Here is an 8,330-nt window from a genome sequence, read left to right as displayed (position 1 = left end):
GGTGCTAGCGATGCTTTCATTATTCAAAGTTGTTTACCGAAGCGTATTTATGTATGTCATGGCCATTTATCATCCATCAGAATTGAATGAGCTTTTCACGAGCATTTTCATTCATCGTCTTTTACAAATTTTATTTCTGCCTTTAAATTTAATGCCTTTCTCTTAACAATAAATTCGTTGGCTGGGTGTGAATATCTAGCAATTATATAAATAAGCTTATAGCTTATATAATCCCTTTCAAACCAAATACATCGTTCTACCTTAGAGAATCTTTTTAACAGTGGATTGGATTTATTTAAAAGAAGTAAATAAAACTGTATTACATAAAATTAAATGCAATTTTTTGACTTTGGATTTAAGCTTGAACATAAAACTTGAAGTTCAAGATATCGGAATCCTGATGTGTAATATATTAAAGTTTTATGGAGGTAATTGAAGAAATAAAGGCGCACATCCTCGCAATATGTCTATAAATATATTGACGTATTTACGAGAGAAAGATACATTGAACAAAACATTCAAGAATATAAAAGGTACTAATCTGAATAGGAAAATCAAAAATTAAAAAAATGAAATTAAAGACATGGACAAAAGTCTGGGAAATGGCTATACAGGAGACTGATAACTGACCGACCGTCCGACTGATGGTTTCAAAATGGAATGCAAAGTAAGACCGAAGTATCCTCCAATGATCCTAACATCTCTCCTTCTATCATAATGAATCCACATCATCCGAGAGGATCTACTTATTGTAGAGAAGGTCTGGAGAGTTCTATTGAATAACTACAGGAAGATACGAAAAGCAACCAGGCCAGATCAGTGGCAGGAAGGATTTAAGCTCCCTGATAGGAGTCTTGAAAAGAATTAAGGTTCTCGGTCACAAGAACATTTTCGGCAACGTAAAGACAGACATGTTGGTAAAGTTAGCAGTTTCTTTAGACAAATCCAAGGTAGAATTAATACCATGCCCGCAGAGAACGATGAAAAGAGAGCTTTATATGCATTTTGAACAAATAGCCCAGAGCAGATGGAAATGAATATCAAACTACAAGCTAAAAATATATATGGCTCTAGTATGATAGGAATAGCACCAAGGAGTTATTAAATAGGTTCAGAAATAGTATGCACACATTTATATCTTTTGGAGAGCATGCGCTAAAAATCTGCCTGCTTTATAACAATATTTCCCGCTGCTGCAAGGAAGCGTATAAGGAAACGGTTTTCTACTTAATCTGTAAACGTTCAGCTCTATCATAAACGCGGCACAAAATCAGATACCTGGAAATCATCAAGCACCAAACCTTGAAAGGCTGTCTACAAAAACCATAACGAATAAAAATAGTTTCATTAAGAGCCTCAAATGGCTTAAGCAAAACGTGGTAACAAAATTCTTAAGTCATAAAACCCAACCCGATGGAACGAGTCCATGATGGCAGCCAACCTTATCTTATTTTACGTACCTGATAAAAACGATTACGAATTAAATTTGTATGAATGCTTTATCTAAAAAGTTGTTAGACGGAAGAAGAATAAGTTTTCGTTCGATTTGGCCTATGTTAAGTAGTGTTAAGGGAATTTGTATACTCTCACAACATCTAAGTTATAGTTTGTGACAACGAAAACTAAACGATACAGCTATCGGGTTGTGTTTACTAAAACGGTCAGCATAAGCAAACGATGCGCTTTTAAATGATTGATGTCTGACTCGCCATCCGAGTAAGCTTCATCTTCCGTTTTTGAAAGGTGTACATCACTTCGCCCCATAACGAGCTATAATAAAATATAGTCAGTTTGAAGTATAATAATTTGTTTATTATGTCCTATTTGTACAGCTTTAAAATGGGCTATAACAAGCGCCATCCATTCCATCGAATGTTAATTTGAATCCTTTACTCTCTTTTTTATTATTAAGGCTTCATTGACCACAACTTTATTTCATAAAACATTTTATGCAATCAGTTCACACCGTCATCTAGACTACACTTAAAATACTCACATTCACAGTTTCTGAGTTGCAGTCTTGTAAAATGTAACCATGCAGTTTAATCAGCGTTATCAATTTATTATTACTATATGTTTATCAAAACTATAGTTTTTAGATTTGGATGAATGATTGCTGGGTGGCAAATGATCCGATCACCATGAAGTATTTCTGTGCCTTCTATATACCATATAGTTCCCTATACAATATCCTACTTTCTTGATCGGATCACAAATCGAAGCGAGCAAAATTTTGTGCAAAACTATTGTTTTAAAAAAAACGACACCATTTTGACAAGCTTCTACTGTAGGCCATCGTACTGTCAATATTTTCTATTAAAAAATATGTTTTATGGTTTCATCACCGTAGATGCGCAGTGGAGGAGCTTTTATTAGCGCAGCTGGAAATCGCGTATAACTCGAAAAACATTTAATTTGTTTTTCAGAAACTATATGCATATTCTTGAATTATACAAGGTGCGTTCCAAAGAAAACTGGACTTTAAAAAAAAGAGAACAAATGGTTTTTTTGGCAAAATCAATTTATTTTATTGAAAATAGTCTCCTTCTGCTTCAACCCTGCTTTTTGCCGGTTAATGTTTAAAATGTGATTTTTTGTCAAATAATCGGTCATAATGAATCTTGGAATGTTGGACTCTGAGAAATTTGAGTCGTCTGTCAATTTGTGCGGAACAAACCGTGCACACACCTTTCGTAAGCCCAAATGTTCGGTTAAAATGCGATAAATCGATGTTTTGGAGATGTTCAATTCCATTTCAATGAATTTCAATGATGATTTCGTCTGATTTTTGATAAATTCACTCACAGTTTCGACGGAATTTCCGGTGATCACGGATTTTGATTGGCCCACATGTTGATCGGCATTTATGTCCTCACGACCACTTTGAAAAAGTTGAAACCACTCGTGCACTCTGCTACTGGATAGGCAATCATCGCCATAAACTTGTTTCATCAATGGAAACATTTCGGTAAAAGTTTTACCAATTTTAAAACAAAATTTAATGTTGGCTCTTTGTTCGAAGCTCATTTTCGCACCGATAACACAAACATACTGACACTTAAAACACAATAATTTCATTTCCAATCCATGAAATGTCATGAAATTTTCACTAGAAAATCGATAAAGAGAGCAGATTCTAACGCATCAGTCGGCATACAAGTATAGACGGCACCACCACAGGGCGCTAGATTCAAAAAGTTCCGGTTTACTTTGCAAAGCACCTTGTATATAAGTAATTGAAACAGCAAATACCCCTTGTGTGTCTTAAGTAAATTTGTCTTAAGAGTAGATTCGATAGCAATTTTACACCATACTGTTAATCAATTTATTTACCTTAGCTCAACTAGTTTTTAGTTATGCTCATTCCAACACTAGGTAAAAGGAGCTCTCCCATTTAACTAAATTGTATAGGAGACTTATAACATTATTTCCTTCTGCTATTGTTTTGGATAGTACAAAGGGATGTAAAATATGCCTATCTTGTCTGCAAATATTAAATAAACCTAAAGTAAACAGAATGTTCACAAAATTGTGTCCGAAATTTAGTTTTACATTTCCAAAATAAAACGTTTTTAAATAGTTGAAGGAAACATAAACTTGTGGTGTAACTGTATACTCTTACATAAATAGGATTTCTAAAGCCTATTTCGTTGCCTTAGAAAGCAGTTTTGCGATTACTTCTTATTGTTTGTTGTTGTAGGGCTATTGCTGATAAGAAGAACCTCCTACACTTATCTAACAATTACATGCCAAGAATCACACGCCTACAAACAAAGTGGTGAGTGTAAAAGAACGTAAAGCGAAAGACGGCGAATAAATAGGCTTTTAAAAGCTGTTGACATTTAGTAAATGTTTCATACAATTGCTACTCACTTACTCGCAACAGAATGACTGTTGTATGAACACACATATAATAAGCGGAAGTAAAATATTTAAAATCAGATAAGCGGCTAAATTACCTCAACAACCGTGAATTGCCTATCGACAATCGCGTAAGAGAGTCAGCTACTGTTGGCAATATTGCTGGCATGAATGACTCCGCCTTGAATTCAAGCGTTGAGTTGTGGGAGGCGGGTGTAGTCGTTATTGAAGCGAGTTTTTAATAGATACGATTTTCTTCTGTGTGCACTTGTAGTCTCTTTGGACAATTCTGCTATCTCCTAAAGATGTCTTTTATGTGCCTTGATTTTTATTGTTAATGACAGATGTTTGTTGTTTGTTTTTAAATTGGTGCATGAATCTCTTGTTATCTTTGTTTGATCTCAGTGAAATTAACGGTTAGTTGAAATAATATACAATTCCAGCTTATTTAGTACTGGGCTCTGTCCTCTGTTTGTCGTTGTGAGTCCTTAACATAGCGCGGTTGCCAAAATTAAATTTTGAACTAGACTGAAATTTACTATTGGTTCTGTATTCGTGGGGATTTTTCTAAATTTAACATTATTCAAAATATTGGCCATCTGATGCTATAATATTTTAAAATCTCTCTGACGATTTGTCGATTCCATCCCTAAAAAACTACGACGAGCCAATTTTTGTTATTCCGTTGTGATGTGAATAATTTTTCAGTGCGAGCGTACTGTATACGTAGGTTGGCTTCGATATTTCGGGATTTGGCAACCATAGTGTTGCAATCTAGCATGATGTTTGATGTTACACATACTTAGAACGTTTGACATACCGCCGCTATTTGTATTGATTACAGTAACTTGAAATATTCATCTCGAACAAAAAATGGAATCAAATCGCCAACACTTTCGCGCGTTTATTTTTCACAACTCTCGTCGCGGATTAACTCATCAGTGGATCTACGAACTTAATTCAGCGATGAAATTCCAACAAGGACAAGCGTTTATCGATGGCATGATAATTTCAATAGAGTTAATATCGCCAGATCTTCTGGTGATCTATATTGAGATAGGGACAACTATAGACATTAGTGGGACCGCATACATTCATCGTCGTCGATTGGTCGGAAGAAGTATTGAAAAATACGATACCGGTGCTTCAAAGGATCATGGATGCGTCGTGAAGTTAAGATTGGTTACCTGTATGGGTGTTTGAAGATGAGTTGGATCCAACAAAAGTTGGTAGCGCACGAAGCACTTCCATGCAAATGGTTGCCTGTTTTTTTGGAAAAACTTAACATATATTAACCATGCCAGTAGAGCAATGCAGAACAGTAAATTCGGAGTGACACAAAATCATTTGTTTGCCAGTTGTCTTTCAAGAATTTAGGAAACCCAACCGCCGTATAGTTCTGACGTGGTCCTACGTGAATGACTTCTTTTTATTTTCGTACGATCGATGTTAAGAATGCATGTTTTGAAGATACCTCAACCAGAGTGACAAAAGTGCAAACGTATGCAAAAGTATACGAATCGAAATATTTTTAAAAACATTAAAGAGATTTTCGTTGATTTTTTTTTGTAACATGAGGCCGAGCCTTGCTTTGATGGAAAATTGTTCTCTTCGAAATTTCGAGCTTTTTTCGGCATTCGTTCACTTCAATTTGATGAGTTTTGGATGGTAGCGTTACCCATTATCATCAGTTACAACCTCAGGCAAAGCCGACTTCTATTTTAGTGCTTAAGTAGCATTTCTGATATTCAAAATCATCTTTCAACATTTCTTGGCTTCAATCTATATGGCACCAAAATTTTTTGCTTTAGAATGTATTCGGCTGCATTTAAACGTATTAAATTGGCAGGTTGAGTAACTCGAAATGATTATGCGAGCTCTTATTGTCATTGAGTAATGCTTCCAGTTTCTGATCATCAAAAATTTTCTGTCTGTCCATTAGCTTCTTTGTTGTCGAAACCAAATACTCCCCTTCTAAATAGTCCAAATCCATTTTGGAATTTTTGTTTAGCCATAAACTTACACCAAAATACGGACTTTCGGCTACGGTTTACATTAGGTTAAGTGATGTAAATGAGCTATTTTTCAGGAAGCCATGAATAATCTCACTTGAACAGCTAGGGACGCCTGTTCATCATCCATATCTTCAAAGTATGGAACAAAAAGACCATCGCAAATGTACATACAAGGCGCCTAGAGCCAGGCACTCATTTACTGAGACGGCTAATATCTACTCCAGCCAATTTGCCGGGTTTGTAGACAGTATGATACTCTAGTGAATGCTATCGGAAGTCGCACTTCGTTGAAGTACATCTGTTGTTATCATAATTGCTGTCATTTCTGCTTTAAAAACATTACAATGGTCTGACCGTCTGAAACAATACTTCAACCTTCCCCTTTAGCTTCGACTCTCCAGCGACTCAAACAACCAATGAAGACCAAAACTTCACCTATTCGACAGAGTGAAGCCGAGAACCCTCCAATGAGGGAAGGGATATATCCGGGGTTTTTGTAACTTCTTTCCGTCCAGCTAGCTAGCACATTGAGGTATCCTTGTGTTAGCTCGCATACGGTATATAGCAATTTTTCTTTAACCACGAGAGAAAATTGAGCTGCAAAGCCTATCTCTTGACAGTCTCGTCCAATTCTTTCAATTAATAATTTTAATTGAGGCTCAGAGTAAAACAGATAGAACTCCTCCTTGCGGTGTGCCTCTATTGATCTTTCCTAGTACCATTACAGTAGCTTTCAACGTATCTACAGAATATTGGAACAATCGAATAGTAATCAAAGGAAACAACAGAAATATTTACAAACCCAGTATTAAGTATAGTATATACAAAGCTGTAAGCGACAGTCCTCTAATGAGTAATTACTGTAGTATTTTTATGCCCTCATGCGACACCTTTCACTTGTTTATGACTATTATCAATTTCCTTATTGAATTTCATTAATTTTGCCAAATTTCCTTAATGTAACGTCATTGGAAATTCACTCTTCACCAGTGGCATAAAAAACACAATCACAGCCAACAAGATAGCCGTCGTCAAGAGGCATGGAAGCACCACATAATGACTTAAGATGCTTGCAGGTATGCCTTTTTAGTTGTCTCCTTTTCAAGTGGTTTTCCTGCTTGCCGCTTGCAGCTCAACGTCTGCTCGCTTTCCTCTCACCTGCGAATTGTGCAAAAAGCTCATTGTGTGCAAGCCTAAACGGATTACATGTTCATTTCCACTGAAGGCGAAAGGCAAAGCAGACAGCTCAATATATTTCGCATTTATATGAGTGGATACTTCAAAATATTGGAACGAATACATGCATGTATGTATAGATACGTGTGTATACGAGAGCATATCTCAGAAGAAGTACCATTTGTGGAGATCCTTATTTTTTAAGTGCTTGGCTGTTGAATATCTTACATTTTAGTGGGTGCAAAAAAAGCATTTTCAGTCAACGATTATTCAGAAAAATTATAACTATGTTCATTGATTTCTTCGTGTTATAGTTATTACCACATTGCTATTAAAAAAAAATCATCTGATATAACAAAACATATATAAAAGCTTTCTCTGATTTAAGCTTTTACCTTGGATACATCAGCCCTTTTGGTGGCTTATTTCAGAGCAATTTAAGTCGGAAGTATCAGGTTATATATCCATAGCACTTTGTGAAAGTACTTACTTTCTGAAGTCTCTGCTGTGTGATTAAATGGTTTGATTGCATACTAGAGACTCCACTCTCTGACCCATCATGGATCTACCAAGCACCTTTACGCCTCTTCTTCCATTATTTTAAAACTATTTTTATTAATCCTTAACAAACTACTTAGCAGTCGGTTCGGCTTCGTTCGCAGCAACTCGGGCTGACGTATGCAACGACTTGGCACATTTTACGTCGAGATCTTAAGATCCGAAGTTTTCGAGACAAATTTTGTTTAGCAGTGAGGCTTATTGGGTATGTAAACAAGCAAAATTACTGCATTTGAGACAAAGAGCAACCTGAAGAAATTCAAGAGCTGCAATTTCCATCTATAAACAGCAACGGTTTGATATGGTTTGTGGGCCGGCGGAATCATAGGTTCAAAAATGGTGCCGACGTTATCGCGATATAACAACCGACAATCTGATGCCTGAAATTGAAGGTCGCGATCTTGGTGACATTTGAATTCAACAAGACGGCGCCACTTCCAGCATCAATCAATTGAGTTATTGAGAGAATTTTTCGGTGAGCAGGTAATTTAAAGTTTTGGGCCGTTTGATTGCCCACCAAGATTATGTGATATCACACCGTTTGACTTTTTTCTGGGAGGATATGTAAAGGCTATGCGGACAATCCCGCTTCGGTTTATGCCTTGGAGCAAAACATCAGTCGTATCATTCGCCAGTTAGCAGTTGAAATGCTCGAACGAGTCATTGAAATTCATCGGATGGACCATCTGAGACGTACCCGCGACCAATATTTGGGAGAGA

The sequence above is a fragment of the Bactrocera tryoni genome, chromosome 4, assembly GCF_016617805.1.
Source record: "Bactrocera tryoni isolate S06 chromosome 4, CSIRO_BtryS06_freeze2, whole genome shotgun sequence".
Taxonomy (NCBI): domain Eukaryota; kingdom Metazoa; phylum Arthropoda; class Insecta; order Diptera; family Tephritidae; genus Bactrocera; species Bactrocera tryoni.
The sequence above is the reverse complement of the archived record's forward strand: the minus strand, read 5'-3'. Positions refer to the sequence as shown.